The sequence below is a fragment of the Haliotis cracherodii genome, unplaced genomic scaffold (genome assembly GCF_022045235.1).
Source record: "Haliotis cracherodii isolate W230 unplaced genomic scaffold, xgHalCrac1.p SCAF_6, whole genome shotgun sequence".
NCBI classification, from domain to species: domain Eukaryota; kingdom Metazoa; phylum Mollusca; class Gastropoda; order Lepetellida; family Haliotidae; genus Haliotis; species Haliotis cracherodii.
Genome location: NW_027266319.1, coordinates 48,872,598 through 48,893,272, shown reverse-complemented (window position 1 = coordinate 48,893,272; position 20,675 = coordinate 48,872,598). Strand labels below are relative to the sequence as shown.

At 38.2% G+C, this 20,675-nt stretch overlaps 1 protein-coding gene across 3 annotated transcripts in view; it reads right to left on the bottom strand.

Moving 5' to 3' along the window:
- LOC139445754 (prickle planar cell polarity protein 3-like) overlaps positions 1–20,675 on the bottom strand; it is a 132,021-nt gene that overhangs the window by 49,740 nt on the left and 61,606 nt on the right. The gene's annotated exons all lie outside the window — the stretch shown is intronic.

Below are 20,675 nucleotides of genomic sequence, written 5' to 3'. Positions count from 1 at the left end.
CACTTCACAGAGTTCATCAAAACAATCTACCACTGCTTCTAAGTGCACAGCCTCCACCATTTCATAATCACATTCCCAAGACCGCCTCCAACTATTACATTATTAGAACTACAAAGACACTTCAAAGTCTGTTACCAAAGAGTTGAAAGAACATCGTAGTTCTCTCCTTTAAGACATATAACTGACATTACACAATTATCCGCAACCTTTTGTTTTCCATCTATATCAATCAGGGAGTATAATACATTTGAATACACGTCTACAGTTCCTGTCCAATGTGTGAAGTTGGCGTGACCTTTTACGTCAAACGAGAAGCATCAAAGATGGAAAATACCAGAGGTGATGCCCTCCGCTATCAGTTATGCTGACAGAATAATAATCCAATATATGACCTGAGAATCACACATACGCTAGTTCTCTGGAGATCTATCTCATCTAACCCAATCCCACTTTAGTTTAAGTCATAGAGGATCAAACAAAAAATGTAATATACACAGTGGGATGATAGATTTATCAATATACATGTTCTGGGCTGTAGAGTATTCAATCATGACCCTGACTAAGATTTAATATGTGCAATCAGCTAAAATTCTGTTCCATGGTTCAACCATGTATATTCATTGTCAGGGCTAGTCTATGAAGCCAAGAGACCTTACTATGGACACATAAAATGTGAAATCTGTCAAGTCACAAAACTAGTATTATTTCTCAAGTGTACAACAGTCAGACAACGTAGAAATAATTTAATGAAAAATCAAAACTTATTTTAACTTGCTTGAAGCAGATACAAAGACAAAGAAACACCATTTTCTGAAAGGTTTTGTAAAAACAATATCTCTTCCAATAAACATGAAACCAAAACGCCAAGGAGATTATGGTCGTAAATAATATAGATATCAAAAGTCAGCAAATTGATATGAACAGCGCCAAAAAGTGCAAATAACAAAATCCCTTGTAGAGAGAGCTAAATCACATAACAAACTGTTAATACAATTCCCCCTTGCATGTTGAATGTAACGCCATGTACACATCCCTTTTTAGATAAGCAGTGCAGTGTATACATGTGAGACTATCTACATGGCGGACGTTCAATACATCACCAGAAGGTGGCTAAAACAGGCAGACTATTCGGATGTGTGATTACTAAGTCAACTTGCTGATCTAATTATGATCTGTAGAAGCCAAACAGACCCACTCTAGTTTCTAATTCAGTAATTGTTGAATGCAATTTACAGTCTTTAAAATACAGCAGACCTTTCCACGAACATAAGATCAATCATTGCCATGTAAGAGGACCTCATGTACATTCAGTTTAGATCGTGACACATTTTTCTTGAAAATGCAGCCATGATCGGATGACTGGGATAGATAAAGCTACAGTTGTTATGACAATAGAATCATTCAAAACAAGTTGTTACAAAATCATTACTTAAATACAGTTTCAACACATTTCATAGCGTAAACAAAAGTAGGATAATTACATTCGTTCACCTGACAACTCACTCACTACATGTTAAATTACAATGTTTGTTTAATAATTTCACATAATTTCTGGAGCTATCCCATCTGTTTTTTAATTAACCCAAAGTGATTCCATGATAAAAACTAATGGATTCTGTTTAGATAATCACCAGTGTTTAAAAAAACAACATTCCAAAAATTGAAAACATTGTTTTGGAAAACAAATGATCCTTTGTAAGTTTAGGTCATATCAAATGTGTTATGAATGGTGATTAACATAATTACATAATGATAGTCTATTAAAGGATTAAATAGGCATACATTAACACTTAAGCTTATTGGAGCTCATGTATTCCTAGTAGGCTATCTGTGGGTGATCGTGCTATCTTGTAAGTGCTGATGTTATCCTCTAAGTGACCAAACACCCATGTCCAACTTACAATCACAACCATTCACACATGTAAAAACTATTGTTGTCACAGATACAGGGCAAAAAAGATACCAAAACTTTAAGAAAGATTAGATTGAAAAGATATGTTATGGTAATTTCATAGTATTCACAACTTTATTAAAACATATGTAGAGATACACACACAAAGGGGTAAGCTTATGTAAATGACAAGCTTACTGAAGACACATCCATTTAAAGAGACATTCACCATCAACTAAATCATCGCTCTGTATGCTCAGATCTATTAACTGAAGGGAGAGTGTAAATGCCTTGCAACATTTACCAAATATAAAAAAAGTGGTCAAGAGGCAAGCATTAGTCTGTAGTGTCCAACATAAGAATATGAATGGTCAAGCTGACCAACTGGCCCCTAGTGACATCTCTGTACTTTAGGGAAAGAGAGACTGTCCTAAAAGTTTACCAAAGTTGCCCCAAACTTTCAGAAATGTGTATTGCCTGTACCAAGTTGCATGCACGTATAATAACTTGCCTGATCTCATCCAGTGAGTGTCAATCCGTTGTAAGATCAATCAAGCATTGTTTAGCTAGTCCAGCATCAACAGGTATAGCGGTACAGTGAGAGAGACAGTCTGTCTCCACGCTATGCTGCTCAGGCCCCCACGCTTGTGACAACACCTGATTGGTCAGTTCCCCACTTGTGATGAAACCCAACACCTAGCAACTGCCCTAGGCAAATCTGACTCCTGACTCCATCACATCTGGGAGGTTCATTGACAGAGTGTAGCAATGTTGTGGGGGGGGGGGGGATGTGAGGGTGCTGCTTCATGGGAATGGGGGTCACTGAGTAGGGCGTTGTGATACTGTGGGGAGGGGGTATTGGTTAGACAGTGTGTGGGATTCCTCTACAGGGGATGGGGATGCTGTAGAAGTGCACACAACAACATTGGGAAATGGGACCAGCAAGACATACAGAAGTAACCAGTCCTGCACCATGACTGTGGACTATATGTCTTCTATGATTGGTATAAAAGCAAGCCCTACTACTACACTGGATGGGGGTCAGGAAGCAGGGTGTTGGGGTAGAAGGTGGGCAGTGAATATCACTACACACAGACATACACACATGACCTACAAGCTGCTTTGGAAGTACAAAATCTAAACAAAAGAAAGACAAGAGACAAGTATATAAACACCTTGTGCTTATTCAAGGATCTATATATGGGGAAGGAGGGTGAGGTAGATGTGCTTATTCAAGGATTTACATATTGGGAATGAGGATGAGGTAGATGTGCTTGTTCAAGAGTCTACAGTATGAGGAAGGAGGGTGGGGTAGATGTGCTTATTCAAGGATATACATATGGGGAACGAGGGTGAGGTAGATGTGCTTGTTCAAGGATCTACAGTATGAGGAGGGAGGGTGCTTATTCAAGGATCTATGGTATGGGGAAGGAGGGTGAGGTAGATGTGTAATTCAAGGATCTAAGGATCAACAGTATGGGGAGGGAGGGTGAGGTAATTGTGCTTATTCAAGGTTATATAAGGGGTAGAGGGAGTAGGGAAGAGTAGGTGAGTTACCGTACCAAGCAGGCAGGTTTGCAGTGGGTTGCAGAAAAAGCAGTTGAGGAGGTTAAGGGATTTGGGAGGTGAAGGAGACTGTAGTTGTGGCTGCTGGAGTTTGTCAATGTGGGTTCAGGGATACAGGTGGGGTATCACAATTCAAACTACAACCGAGGATCAACACCATGTGGCAAGTGATACTAGGGTGAGATCGGTGTCCACACAGATCAACACCACATGGAGATGGTGGGGCTTTAATGAGCAGCAGGTAACACCAATGAGGACGGCAGGGGGGAGGTCCTGACTACACACCACCAAGGGGATGCCTCGTTGACAAATCTGGACCATATGGACACAGGGTACCACAAAGGCCAGGCTGACTGGCAGGGGAGGGGGTGTCATTGAATGCCTTTACAACCAGAATGGCCCAGGTGGAATGGTTTTATTGCCATGATTGCTTTATAGAGTGGGGATGAAGTTGTTGACACTGATATACAACCAGTGTTTACGGCAAGGTATGAGAGATGCATTCCAAGGGTTGAGTATGGTACATAAATTTGAATGCATACTTGCTGGAATTACAATATACTAATTTGATGCCACTTTGAACTGCTCCCAACAAATTAAATAACACAAATATAGAGAGAATGCCGCAAAGAAAGAAATTATCCATAATATTGTTTAAACCCTGCACCTTCTAATTTGTATTCATTTGTTTTTTTCTTATTTAGGACTAAGTAACATTTAAGCAACATTTAAGTATCATTTCTTGATAATAGTAAACAAATTTCTCACATATTTATTGACATATTACCAAAAATTTCAAAAATGTAAAATAAAATTTATAAATAATATTTGAAAATTTAAATCAAATGGGTCATGCTGATATGGACCAAGCTGATGATATGCTTTAAACTGATAACTGATAGTGTGCCGACAGGTGAGTGATCAAACACGTTCGTTAAGGTGACAGGTGTGAAAATCTTGGCAGCAGTGCCATGATAATGTTTGATCCCTCTCTGACATCTTCAACTTATAAGAATATATGCAGTAATGAGATCTCAAAATACGCAGGAATCTATAAAAACAATAAATTTTGGCTTAAAGATTTAAATTCCATTTCAGAGGTGTTAACTTTTGTAAACAGCAGGGCTTGCTGGCGCTAGAATTGAGGAGGAGGAATGAGATTACAACAAATATGGTTCCAGTAGAGGGGAGATGCAATCGAAAGGTGTTATGTAAATCCATTACAATGTAATGTTATTTGATAAGGCTTTATAAACACAAATGGATGGTGGCCCCTTGGGGGTGAAACCATACCATCGTGCTAGGATTTTCTGGCTCAGTCAAGTTCTATTTTCTAAAAGTGCAATGAACTGTAAGAACCTAGATAAGAATTTGTTTTTCAAATTGATCAAAAACTGAATTCAATTACAGTGTTTTTTACATGACAAACATTTGTACCGGTTGTAATTTTGTTTTTCCTTTAAATTATCTTTTCTTTTTTAATACAAGATACAAATTGCATGTATAAAGATTTTTTTTATAAAAGTGTGAAATCAGAGGGTGTTTTGTAACCCATACCTCTGCACTATAGTTTCTAGAGTGTTTTGTAACCCATACCTCTGCACTGTAGTTTCTAGAGTGTTTTGTAACCCATACCTCTGCACTATAGTTTCTAGAGTGTTTTGTAACCCATACCTCTGCACTATAGTTTCTAGAGTGTTTTGTAACCCATACCTCTGCACTATAGTTTCTACAGTGTTTTGTAACTCATATCTCTATGCTATAGTTTCTACAGTGTTTTGTAACCCATACCTCTACACTATAGTTTCTAGAGTGTTTTGTAACCCATACCTATACACTATAGTTTCTACAGTGTTTTGTAACCCATACCTCTACACTATAGTTTCTAGAGTGTTTTGTAACCCATACCTCTGCACTATAGTTTCTAGTCTTTGACTGTTCATACACATTTTTTGAGTTTTGAAAGCAAGTTTTCAAAGTCCTTCTCCCTGTGGGTTTTGATAGGTACAACATCGCCCATATCCTGTTTACATAATGGACGATATGGACGATATGGTTAAGCATATAGAGTACTTGCCATTCAATGTGTGGGCAACTGCTGGCTGAAGTTGTATAGATTCATACCCAAACCTGACATGGGGCAGTTGTGCAGGGAAATAATAAAAGACGTTTTCAATTAATTTTCTTACTTTGACTTTTGGCTATAGTTGGTCAAATCTGTAAACCGAAAAAGAATCTGGCCCAATCCACACACAAATTTACTTTACTTGAAAGCAATTTAAATGTTTCTACCACTGAAAGATACATGTTGTTTCCTACGGCTAACTCACGACAATGAGAACTTCTTGAACTAATAACAGCTTTGCCTTGTGTGATCAATGGCAGAAAATACCTTGAATCTTCTAATACAAGCTTAAAACATGAAAGTGGGAGAAGGGCAGAAAATGAACACTAACACCCACATGGAGGTGTATGTTGATTACAGACTTGGCAGGTGGTGTATGTCGTGGTTACCTATGATTAATAAAGCAAATGAAACATGTGGTTGGACATCTGTTTTACATCTACATCACGTTTGAACATGGGCCAAGGTGGAACTGGTTGACAAATTGATGCTAAATTTACAAAATCGTTAATCAGAAATGAAACAAGCAAAAGAAATTGTAATTAACTTTGTTTAAGGCCACTGCCCTCAGGATGAATTATAACCTGTTTCATTACTTATGGTCATATAATCTTCATAACATTCAATAGATTCCTGATCAAATTTAGATTAAAAGTCAGAATGTCTGAATTAAAAAACAATTACAGAATTCACTCAAGACTTGGAAATAGTCTGTTTCATTTTAAAGTGGCACAAGGCTCAGTCAGTTTGCCAGTCCTTCACAAGTTTTCAATTAAAGCAATTCAAACACCAATTACTGCATCTTTAATTTAATTAAAACCATTCTAATTTATTTTTTTTCAAATTTAATTAAAATAATTTTAATTAATGTTATTAAATATAGAGAAAAAATGTAGACAAAGCATCACTTACCATGTCCTTACCCCCAATGACAACAGCAGAGGCTCTCCAAATACCACTAGACCCAAGCCCCCATCTAGTGAAATTTATGTTGGGCCAGTACAGATCAAAATCTGTTTGAAATTAAGCTAGTAGAGTCATAGACTGATATTATCTGAAAAATCCTGTTAACATGTAATAAATATGAGATGAAATGGACAAATCTGTACAACAAAACACATTGAATCAGTCTTCCTACCTTTCTGCATTAAGTCCACTACTAGAGCATGTACATGGCATAAATGAGTATGACCACAACAACACTAATGCATCAGTGTAGAATATGTATATCATTATACTGAGGAAGTACCTGAGGATCACATGACCAGTTGTCAATGGGGGTAGCTACAACCACACAACTATTCCCATGCTTCAATCCCAGGTAGAGACATTCCCACCACCTACACTTTCCATCTGTTCAGACCTTGCAATAACACTGTCATAAACTCCACACCATAGAAGCTAGCTCACAGACGAAATAACTTTAATTGTAATCTATTTATTGTCCAAGTACTGGGATTGACCATAACTAGTCTTGCTGTACTAGTTTCGAGTCTCAGTAGAACAATGCCACCGACACCATGGGAGATTGGCCATAAATCCACATTCACTTGTAAAAGGACAAATTTTAATGCACGGTTGTAATTAAATTCCCGATTTTCTTAAGTTTTCATTACTCCATGTGTTACACAGGCTATAAGAGAGCTAACACTAAAATGAAATTGCAAATGTTTCACTTCAGGGAGTCCAGTTAATTGAATTCTGCACCTATTCAGTGTGTAAGTGTGTTTAATTTCACAAAAGATGTCAAATAAATTGAATCTTATCTGCACAGCATATTCTTACTCCTGTAATAATTTTCACTTTTCATTCTCTATCTGTGTTTGAATGTCCAAAAAATAACCAATGTTTTATTCGTCTTCTTTTTTCATTCTAAAATTATAAGTAAATTAATTTTCAGCATTTTTCTGTCCATTGCATGGTCAAACAGTTCAGTTCTCATTGACAATAATGTCAATATGACTATCCATCAAAAGAACAGTAATTACAATATTTTAATCTGCAATATATGTAACTAAAGAAAAAAATAGAAAAAAATGTGGTTGTTGTTCCGTGTTCTAATACTAGAATCAAGTCAAATTTGTATACTGTAAATATTTCGAGGCCTGTTGATCCTTGTGAACGTTTTCAGCGATTCTAAATAAACAGAGCTACTCTGTGAGGATCTGCCTGGAGCAGGGCTGTGTGTGATTAGCGGAGAGATGCTCTCGGTACCTGACGAAGGGCCGACCCAGAGGATATCCAGGAACTAGCAACTATATACACACACATCCAACCAGCCACCCTGTACTCAATGTGGACAGCAGATCATGACCTCAGTCCATTGAGCCATCTTAGCACTAAGATGATCCTAACTCGTTCACCTTAACATAATCATACGACAGTTGTAGTGATAAGATCATTGTGAGGAATGAACCCTGTCTTATCCATGAGAGCAAAGGGTGTACCTTTATGACAATCTTAGCACTAAGATCAGTTTGTGAAAGCTCAGGTCATAATGGGATATTTACTCTCAATACCATAGCATCCATTAATGTTTTATTCTTGGGAACGAATGATGGTGTCAGAGTGTAGGAAAGTGATATTTGACTGGGGATGGGATTGTGAAAGAAAATTTGTCTGTGTGGTGTCATGTGAAATCTAGGAAAGGTGAAATACAGAATGAAATCCTCAGCATTTGGCACATGGCAGTGTGGAAGATATATCTGCTTGAAATACATCCAAACACTTAATCCAGTTTACTACAGGACCAGGTTAAGAAGAGGCTTTATGGGGGCCTGTCTGACATGGGTATTTGTACGAACAGGACTTATCAAGAAAATGGATCCTTGTTTAGAAAATAGGAACCAGACCTATAGCAAAATAAGATAAGGGCACGTGAAATTGGAATCTGTTTTGATATTGATGAAGGAGATATTGAACTTCATTCCACCTGCTCCCAAAACAAATACTGGTTGCCCCTGACACCCTCACCTCTCCCCCCTTCCTCCCCTTCTCCCCCTCAACAACTGCAGTGTTTTTCATTATCAGTATGTGTACCAGATTACTTCCAGTTTTAAGATAAAACTCCAAATAAACACCACAGACTAAAAATCATATTCTTCATACCACTGTTGTACTTGTTGTACTTATAACACTGTATAACATATATTACTCAAAAAGAAGTGAGGATTCTCTCATATTAATGAACTATAGTTATATGAAAGAATTGGATGATCCTTATCTTTTTTTTAGTAGTATAACTAAAAAGATGAAAATAGGGGCAAAGACATATTTTCAAACCATCGGTTACGTTCTGAATCCCTGTCTCTCACACACACACACACACACACACACACACACACACACACACACACACACACACACACAGCCTAATACCTTACAATACTATGCCATGTTCACATATCTCGCATCATTGTCTCGACAGCTATGCTACTTGGCTTTAGAGTGTTGATCCCATTGTTATAAGCTGCTAATCAGGTACAGATACAATAATCCTACCCTACACCTTTTTGAAGTCGTATCAACCCCTAGACCTAGGCCTACCAGTGAAATACCTGCCATAAATGACTAATGAAACACAGGTGTGTCCCGTACACAACCCCCCCCTTTTCCCCATCCCCCTTTTCTTGGTAGAGCTAACCATGTGGGTATCCTCTACCATCCCAAAGTTTTAACAAGATGTGTTGGAAATCATAAACAAACCATTTTACCCGTACCAGTGCACTAGGGCACGAGGTACTCGGGTCGGGTGGGTCCTGAGTAGGACCCGGGTACCCACAGGAATACCCGGACCTGTGGTTAGTCACATGATATATTGTTTAATAACAAAAACTCACTATAGCTCAGTGGTTACACAAGGATACAATGAAGCCTGTTAATCTGGAAGGTTGCGTTTCCACTGAAATTGTCCAGATTGATCAATTTCCAGATTAGCAAATGATTATTACGCAGTCACTTCACTTCGTATATATGGCGTGAAGTTTCCAAACTAACAAGGTTTTACAGTATACATATACCCCTTTGTTATCTCTTGGTCTTATTTCTTGAATTAACTATACAATGATATTGATTTTTTGGAAATTAAGATAAAATTTAAACAGTTTCAATATAAAACAAATTTGCCTTTACAAAAAGTAGAGTGTGAAAAACAAACTCCAACTCAAACGAGTTATTCAAACACATTTCTGTCCTTATGTAACCAGCAGAGAGAATGATTTACAACACTGCTCTATTCCAGGACCTACTGACTCCCATATTGCTAAAATAATCATAAATCAAGAAAAAACTAAGTTGAGGTAATAAATCCTGCCTTATTTAGTAGTCCCTTCTTAAACTATTAGCCTTGTGTCATCACGCTCTAACCCCACCACACCTCCCATCATCTGGTGGTCCCTGACCAGATGACCATTAATCACTTCCACTCGTACCTGCCTCCTCCCCCTCAAAGAGAGGTTGACCGGCTGCCCATCAGATGTCTGCCCCTGCCACCAAGTTGTAATCATTACCACCGGCTAATAAAACAATAGTTCAAAGATCAGGTTGGTCTGTTTTACGGTCATGTTAATAATTTGCTGATACATTACAGAATTAGTGCTTCATTTTAATCGCCCTACGGGGAGGGCAAATATTAGCCTACTGCTTTTTGTTCTGTGTGGAAAATGTTCCTTTATTGACTTGCATCCTATAATGTGCCTTGTATTGCTCCATGAGGAGCGGTGGTAATCAACTGGCCTCCGCCTTGGGTAAAACGTGAAACAATGATAGAGCAACTGCTTCACTGGAGACTGAGACTGGCGAGGAGGGACTGGATGACAAGGTCTGGTTCATAGAGGCTGAGTCTGGCGAAGAGGGATGGGATGGCAAGGTGTGGTTCATAGAGACTGAGACTGGTGAGGAGGGACTGGATGACAAGGTCTGGTTCATAGAGACTGAGACTGGCGAAGAGGGATGGGATGGCAAGGTGTGGTTCATAGAGACTGAGACTGGTGAGGAGGGACTGGATGACAAGGTCTGGTTCATAGAGACTGAGACTGGTGAGGAGGGACTGGATGACAAGGTCTGGTTCATAGAGACTGAGACTGGCGAGGAGGTACTGGATGACAAGGTCTGGTTCATAGAGACTGAGACTGGCGAGGAGGGCGGGATGACAAGGTCTGGTTCATAGAGACTGAGACAGGCGAGGAGGGACGAGCACGGGTATGGTGCTGACAAACCTAGAAACATAATCGGGGCGAACCATTAGGATTCGAACCCACAATCATAGGATTCTGGTGTCCCAAGGGATGCAACTCTGCACAGCAAATTGCGGCGCCTTAGACGACTGGGCCACCTGTGCGCTTGATTATGTTTCTAGGTTTGTCAGCACCATATCTGTGCTCATGGCATTCACCGAAGAGGTTAACGTCTGAGATCTGCATCACTTCGGGCTTTCCTCCCACATTAAGCTGACACGCAGTGATATAATTGAAATACTGTTAAAAGCAGCGTTAAACCCAACTCACTCATTCATGAAGTCATAGAGACTGGATCATGTACAGCACTTATGTAACTGATAACCTGGTTTTATGAGAACAATTCCCCAATGTCACCTTGACAAGAGTTGTGCAACTAGCACCATATGTTTCAGGATTCCTGTCGCAGGGTGATGCCTGGGAAGAGAGTTTGAAATGGCTATAAAAACATTCACAACATCGCACACAACCATTGCCTCATGTTCTGAAATGATGATGTATATTCTGCCTCCTTAACTTGGCAGTATTAGATTGGTTAATCAAGGCTGGTGACAACATTCACAGCAGTATATGAGAGGCCAGAATGACTGAAGGTCCCATGTTGTCTGGAGAATGTCTAGTACCTCTTGACGCCAAGACAAGCCACTAATGGCAGCTACCTTTGATGTATTCAAGCAAAGAAGATGACACTGTAAGCTTGGCCAAAGTAGGTTTTATCTAAACTCAATTCCATTACACTAAAAGCAGTCAGGAACAACTGTTTTTTCGGATGAGACACTGTCAATTGTTTTCTGATGGATTCTAGCTGATTTTATCAAATTACATGTGTCACTGACAGAAAAATATGACAGCCAAATGTCAAAATGGAAGACAGATTGCAAGGGGGAAAGACTATACTCAATAGGGGGTAATGGCCGCTGCAAATTATGAGTCCAAACATTCCCAACTACAAACCTTCAATAGATTGCACAGACATATTGTATTACATACTTTCACCATCTACATCAGAAATTAAACACCACTTTGATGTGTCCTTCACATATTGCAGAATATAGGTAATATAATATTTCCTTTAGAAGATCATAAAGGCCTCTTTAGTAAAGTCCGAGAATTGCCTGGGAAAATAGCGTGCAAAAGTTGCAGTAATGAAAAACAGCTATAGAACTTGCTGTTTTATATTTAAACTTTTTTGTGTGCTACTTTATCTTATTATATAACCAATCACAACAGTTCATACATTGCAAGCATATTGCATAGCAACGGATACTCGTTTACAACATACTATCTGGCTGAGATGATAGATAGGTTACATATTGGGCAAAAAGTATGATTAGTTGAAATATAGAACTCATACTATTTAAGAAAAGTTAAAAATTTAGAGTGGAAAGATTTAAAGAAATATTACATAAGTGTTTAGACAGGAGAAATGCTCAACCATTTGGCTCCTGCACAACCTCATCAACAGAGCCATAAAACAGCTATATAAATACTTCTGCTACACTTAAGTCCACTTTCTTTGTACATTAAACATGGATAATAAGCTCAAAGGTAATCATTGATGTACTTCAACTCCACAATGTTTGTAAAGAAAAGAATCCCACCAAAGTTCAGTTACAGTTTGTTCAAATACAGGAGAAAAACAAACAAATAGTGTGTTGTCTTGCATAATATCATATTACAAGTAATAAAATTTCATTGCCTGTGAACACAGCCATGAATATAGGTTCACAATAGACAATATCATGTATATAGACTATCCTTGACATCCTCAAAACATCAACAGCGATTTGGATCAATGGATATCTTTCACGGAGCTTTTTATCCAGTTTAATGTGATTAGCAGGCAGAACACTACAGGTTAAGGCAGATTACGGCCAGAATAACAAGCCTACAATCAAATGCAAAAGACTCAACAGATCAGGAAGAGGCATAAATTTCTCCTTGTTTTGAAGCCAGCAGATGGTAACATACTTTGAGGCAAATAAAAACAGTGTGTAAAGTCCGAGAGACAATTTCCAACAGCCTAATGTCCCATATACATGAACTGGAAGACATTAGTGAAGCTGGGGGATGCTGGGAGTCCATCCTCATCATCAGCAGTTGATAGTACAGTCAGGTACGCATGCTGATGGCTTCAACAGAGAGACTTCCATGAGAAGTGCTGTAAGATGTGCTGTAAGTCTAAGGCAGCTAGCTATACATTGGTGTGTATAGGTGGGAACTTTGTTCTAGACTGCTGTGGTAGTCATTGTCTACACTATTCCTTATCAAGGTCTACAATATACAAAAAGTATTCTTTTTTTATGTTTCAGCAATAACAATTATTTTGTGTATTGTATTAATCTGAAGCTGACAGTGAGGGAGATTGTGTAAGCGAGGATTATATCCTAACTTAATGTTATCCTGGGGGAGTATAGTATCCTACCTTTGTGCCACACTGGTATGGGTTCAAATTCACTGGGGAGAATCATCCTGACACTGGGGAATTTCATCCCCGGGATATAAAATAGGGTAGGATAATATTCACTCTTACAATTGCTCATATGCTCATAATATCAGTCACTGAAGCTGTTGGCGCTGGCTCTATAAATCAGTCACTGGTTCTTTTAGTCCTGATTCCATCCCACAAACAACTCTTTTAGCAGAGATTTCATGTGGCTTTGGAAAGGTATTTGTTGGCTTTTTTACATACGCCACTACTATTTAGCTGTAATATTGCTGAGTGCAGCATTGTACAGCAAACAAACATTGAACTCATAGTCTACATTGGTCATTTCCCCCAAAGACATGTTGTTGATTCAGAAATGTTATACTAGAAATAGCAAGCACTCCATCTGGAAGTTAAGCAAGTTTTGTTTGTTTGTTGTTTAACGCTGCACTCAGCAATGTTCCAACTATATGATGGCAGTCTGTAAATACTCGAGACCAGAGAATCCAGTGATTAATATGAGTATCGAGCCATGCAATTAGGATCGATGACATGCATCAACTAAGTCAGCAAGCCTGACCACCCGAACCCGTTAGTCGCCTTTTACGGCAAGCATGGGTTGCTGAAGACCTATTCTACCCCAGATCTTCTGTCAAGCAAGACAACAGTATAAGGATCTATACCGAAACGTCGCTTTTTACAGTATTAAAGAAGTTGTTATCCATAAAATTGTGTCTACCTTGTCATCCATCAACTTCTAAGTAATGCCTATCAAACTTTTATTTCTGATGCAAAAAAGGTTTCATTGAAAAATTAAATTAGCCATATTGGTAAAACAGAAAAAGAACTACAGCTGGAGTATTATGAGTTGACAATGAGTTTAATTATATACAGAATGTGTTGAATAACCCACTCACCAAGTCCTAGAACTCTACAGACACTGACGCTATTGTCTCACAGCTTGAAACAATTGAGTAAAGATTTACCATAAAGTTCCAGAATACCAATTTAAACAAAGACCACAAGACTTCAGAAGACTTGTCTCAATCTAATGTAAAAAAATTGATGGTGGGGTTAATTAAATGCTAGTTCTTCCTGAATAAACATTTCGAGCAAATCACCAAGTTTATCTATCGTAACAATGTTTATCTATCGTCAAATGAGCAACACGCAAACCTATAATCACGTAAGTATGGTAAACGATGGCTTAATGCTGCTTCATCCCGATCGACAGGCAGCGACCAATTCTGATCAATGCCTAAACACAATAAAGCTGTCATTGCAAGCACACGCTACAACTTTTTATTCCACCAAAATCCTACACAAAGGAGTAAATTCAACCTTTATCTTTGGACCCCATTTTTTAGCAGTTTTTGGAAAGGTCTATGAGCTGACCCGAAGCAATAGGGGCAAGAAGGCGAGAGCTATGGTAGATTTATTGCTGATTGTTCCGATAAATCTCCCCAACAGTTTCTGTCCGTGATCAATAGCAAGTTTTGCATTTACACTAGTACGATTCTCATGTTTAATGAGGAACATCTGACTTTAAAGCCACGAAACAAAATGACAAGAGCGAAAGAACTATCGCGACCAATCGGATCAGTTGACTCATCTCCATCCATCCCCGAACACACTGTTGTGACGAAGTTCTATGTAAATCATGTATAGGGATTATTTTTGCCTTCAAGTGTGGAAACTTATAGATTTCTGGATATTACAATCTCCAAATCTTGTAAACAGAATTGATGAGTATCGGATGATTTATTTGGCCTTTTCAGTCTCCCAAAAGCAGACATTCTTTCTTGTGACATTTATTTCAGTGATAGGGAACTAAAGCTTGCCATAAAAGATTAAGTATCCAATACATAAAGCAAAACAGCCTGGCTTATGCCGGAACAATATTTATGATATAGGAACGTTTCAGTCTGACTTGAAAATGAATATTCACTGGGGAGGATGAAACGCTCTTTTATAAAAAGGAAGTAACGCCAGAAAATCTATCAACTTTTTTGAAGAATAATATATATCAATAATGGTATTCGGAAATTGATCCCCTGAGAAAACACGGTTTTACATTCTGTAAGATCTTGTGTTGTATTGTTATTTAGTGGAGAGAGTATCCAGCACCCTTGATTGCAAAGTATCATCTTTCATTTACATATAAATTGAATAGTTATCAAACATGTATCTTTTAACTGACAGCATGTTCTTCAAATGGTGCCTTCTGGTTATAACCGTCATATATACAGTATATATCTATCTTGGAGCCTTTAACCAGTATCAGTACCAGAGTCCAAATTACAGTCTGAACCTTAGTCTAAATTACAATCTGAACACAGTCTAAATTACAGTCTGAACCTCAGTCTAAATTACAGTCTGAACCTCAGTCTAAATTACAGTCTGAACCACAGTCTAAATTACAGTCTGAACCTTAGTCTAAATTACAGTCTGAACCACAGTCTAAATTACAGTCTGAACCACAGTCGAAATTACAGTCTGAACCAGTATAAATTACAGTCTGAAGCACAGTTTAATTTAGTCTGAACCAGCCTAAATTAAAATCTCAACCAGTCTAATATAGTCTGAACCACAGCCTAAATTACACTCTGAACCAGAGTCAAACAGAACAGTTTGAACCACAGTCTATATTACAATCTGAACCACAGTCTAAATTAGTCTGAACCACAGTCTAAGATAGACCTTCAACTGAAAACTATAATTGCATCTGAACCAGTCTAACTTTGCATCTGAACTGATGCAAAATCTAAACATGAATCTGAATTGCAGAGCCTCATATTAACTCTGACTGTACCAGCGATTAAACTTGAAGCTAAATTGGAATCTGAACAGCAGCATAAACTGGAATAAGAACCATATGCAAAAACATAGCCAAAAGCCAAAGTTGAAACAGAACTTTTGAGATTCAGGCTGAGAATGATTGAATTGCAATATTTTAGTCCTTGTTAGAAAAATTGATATAAACACGATTATTAGGCAACTGAACGTCCACCAACTGCTTGTAACGCAAGTCAGCATAAACAAAACAATGATAATCCCATTACGCCATGCTGGTATTTCATGTGACATGTGACTGCAGAATAACATATGTGGCACCGAGACATAGCCGCATAGCCCATGTATTAGCAGGAAATCCCCGCGTGGCAGGCCTGCCCAGACAGGGCTGTTTGTAAGCCCTTCTGACAGTGTTAGCAGCACTAAGTCAGTTATGGCATGAGAGGTATATGGTCTTGTCACGCTCACATCTGCTGGCAGACCATGCTGTAGGATTTACACACAAAACTACTTACACCACACATAACACTGTTTTCTGTGTTGGTCAAAACAGATTGACTGTAACACCATCCACACCTGGCAAGCTAGACAAACCCTTCTTCTGGGCTGATTCCTCAACTGGATCACTGAGTATCAGCATTGATCCCACACTAAACTAATCACAGAGAGTAAAAGACTTTTAATCATTATTCTTTTAATATATACTACTCAAAAGAACTTAAAGAACACCCATTTTTTTCATGACTACCGGGTATAGTAAATCTGTCATGGCTGGTGGGTATTGCAAGACACGGTATTCCAATTGTGGGTGTTCTTAGCTTGTTTTGAGTACTTTATAACAGAAAGGTGCCCAGAGAACATTTTATTTTCAAAACTTGCCTCAGTCTTGTAGACTTGCTTCGGTTTTGCTTGTTTTGGTCTATTCATGAAACCACTCTGAATTTCTTGTGAAACCTCATTTAAGTCACTCGAAGCACAAGAAATAAAAATGGTTATTGTAATCTGTTTTGAAGTGAGTATGAGTATAATATTTGTTTGTTTGTTTGATATTTAACACTGCACTCAGCAATATTCCAGCTATATGACAGTGGTCTGTGAATAATCCAGTCTGGACCAGACAATCCAGTGAATGACATCATGAGCATCAATTAACGCAATTGGGATATAATAACTTGCATCAACCAAGTCAGCGAGCCTGACCCCCCGATCCCGTTAATTGCCTCTTACAACAAGCATGGGTTGATGAAGACCAATGCTAACCCAGAATCTTCACAGGCAATGAGTATCACAAAACAGGACATGCTGACCCTTTTCACAAACACCTGGTGTCACCACTGATTTTCACTGAACGAATCATACAATGTTCACCATTATTTGGCCGTTTACACCCAATGCACAGAACATTGGAATCAGAAGTCATACAAATGAAATCCGACACCTTATTCTGATGGTTCCCTGTCTGGAGCCATTGGAGAAAATTGAAGAATGTACCGATATGTCAATACAGATCTCTTCAGTGAATGTCAGCACATTGCAAGGAGCAATTACCAAACATATGCCGCCATGGAGCCATAACACAATATGGTAAGCTAATTACAATGACCTGCCTCCATAAACATGTCTGGTGCCATTACTCAATGCAATTCTGCAAATGGTCTGCCAGTCAAAGAGTTATGACATTGAAATCACTGTATATGACTGCAGTCAAATGAGAATTACACATTTGCAGGAATTCTTGGAATATGTTCACTGTCTGGTTGCAACCGGTGGTGCTTAACAAATTAGCAATTATTGAGACTGACCAAAGATAGCAGAGAATGCTTCATTTGACACCCACTCCATATTGTCACGCTTAGTAGGAAATTATGGGTTTGACCAAAGAAGATGGCAATTAGTAGATTGGGACAATTTCACAAGTGGTCAATAAACACTGCTACTGGTCATCTTGTCAGCCTGTGGTCAGTGTCTACTATGCGTAATTTAATGTCTAAATGGACATTGGGAACATTGTACCATTCTGAAGCTATAGCTAAGAGACCCAGACAAGAACACCCTACATCTTCATGCTTGAGTTACACTGATCATGAAGTCAGAAGTGTTGAGTATATTCTCATTTGATACAAAGCCAATCAGACAAATATCCTTTCATTAAAACCCTAAAGTATTATTCAGTCAATACATAATAACATATTTCAACAACATATCTTTCATAAACTTTGTTTGTTTTTTGTTGTTTATCGCCACACCTAGCAATATTCCAGCTACATGATGGCAGTCTGTAAATAATCAAGCTTGATTGTGATTCCAGTGATAGACATCATGAGCATGGATCCACACAATTGATATATGATGACATACGTCAACCAAGTCAGTGAGCCAAACCATCCAATCCCATAAGTCGCCTCTTACGACAATAAAAGTCGCTTCCTACGGCAAGCATGGGTTGCTGAAGGCCTAGTCTAACCCGGATCTTCATGGTTCTTTCATAAACTCAAAGAAAGACACACAGTATCAAATCTGTATTGCCATGAACTTCATGAGGACAAGGAAAGACACTTTTTGTTTTGGGATGACTGAAAACAAGTACTTTTTATGCCAAAATCACCAAACAACCAATTACTTCTAAGTGGTTCATTGTCATGCATGGTATGCATGTGCATGTCTGTTTGTGCAAACACTTGCACATGTGCATAGGTGCACCATCTCCAGAGGACAATATATCTTGTACACATGCAAGTCCTTCATCTCTGATGACACAGCTGCATCTTGCTAGTGAAGTTTTCTGACATCTTACAATCGCCATACTACTCCCATGACAGGTGCTTTGTAACAAAAACATCTTCATTAGAAAGTCTCTATTCAGATAGAAATACCATTTGGCTTCAGGACAGATGTAATTTAATCAGTTAATGTCAGAGTGTTTGGCCACCAGAACACCATCCATCACACACAAACACACAACTTTGGCCACCAAACACTGACACAAATGTCACTTCTAATCAAAATGGATGAACAACTGTTTTCATTTTCAGATACAAAAGGCACAACTCTAAGAGCATCTGATAGCACATTGGAAAAATATTGTCAAACAATTGAGGGAAGACCACTTTACAAAATGTGTTGTCTGACTCAAAGTGTGATTTTAAAAAACCCTGGTACATGTACATGATATTTTGGTTAAACTGTAATTTCATAGGTTTTTTTATGAAAACATAGAAAGTAGTCATATGATGAAGAGAAAGTTTAAAAAAAATTCCCCGAGGTATTGAATGTTTTCAATTTACAAAATCCAAGATATATTCAATAATTATTTTTGCCCCTGGATTTTGAAAATAAAGAAAATATGTAAAGAAATAAGAAAGGTCGACCTATATAACAGTTACATAAAGTGAAAGTATCTTCAAAGTCTTTGAATAAACACCACTATAAAACTGGCATCCAACCAACACACTGTGTCGGACATCTTGGATAATCTCCACAGAGAACCAAACTAGCCTTAAGTTTACTATTTCCCAACTTGCTTTCACAAAAAAGCTTACAGGCAAATTTTCCTACAACATACCCACTGGTGGGGCCAGGACTGTGATCTGACAGATAGGTGTAAATAAACAAAGCATGTCACAACAAACACCATCCCATGGCACCAGTAGAGTATCTACATGGGCTTATCCTTAGGGGCCTGTTAACAACAGTGAACCATAACAGCGCCACCTATTTGGGCTTATCCAGGTATCCCCTTCCAGGCAGTTTGGTGTAACAGCGCCACCTATGTTGTAACTCCTGGTGAGATAACTCAGTGTGAGTGTCTCCTCTGTTGTGAGCAGATCAGGAGGAAATCAGTTATTGTAAGTACAGAAAAAATATTCCAAAATCTACTGACAAATATCTATGATCCAATGTTACTTAGCATGTCCTGTTTGTATACAGATTTCGGGATTATCTTACAAACATTTGTCCAAATATAATATTTATACTTCAAATTATTTATATAAGTTTTTTATCTTACAAACATTTGTCCAAACATAATATTTTTACTTCAAATTATTTATATAATTGGTTTATGTGTTTATGTGCAGTTGTTCATTTTATACAATATGGTTTACACATCCTCTATTTCCCCCGCCCCCCCCCCCCCCGCCCCCCCAAAAAAACAAAATTGCTAAATTTCAATATGTTTCCTTAACTTAATATGAGCTGCCTAGATTTGCATAATATGTTGTGCTGATTATGATAAATGGACATAAATACTTGCTTATGGTAAAGTTGATTTCCTGTCATCCATCAATCCTTAATCAACTAATGAAACCACAAGTAGACTAATCAGTATTATTAGTGCCAAATATTTGACCCTATTCTCCTACGCAAATGCCTGTGTGGTCAGTACAGTGCTAGCTTCCAACACTTCATACCTTTCTGTCTATTAACCCACAAAACCCCTTCACACTGAGACATCTGTAAGCCCCTTAGCCTGATTGCCGATACCACCCAATCAGCCTGTCTCTTACCATCCTAGAGCCCAACAACACCACCCCAGTTCATCATCATTCAAATTTTTACAAAAATCATATCATTTTAACATGATTAAAAAGATTTGATTTTACAACAGGCACTTGTATATGAACAAAATATCTTTCTTTA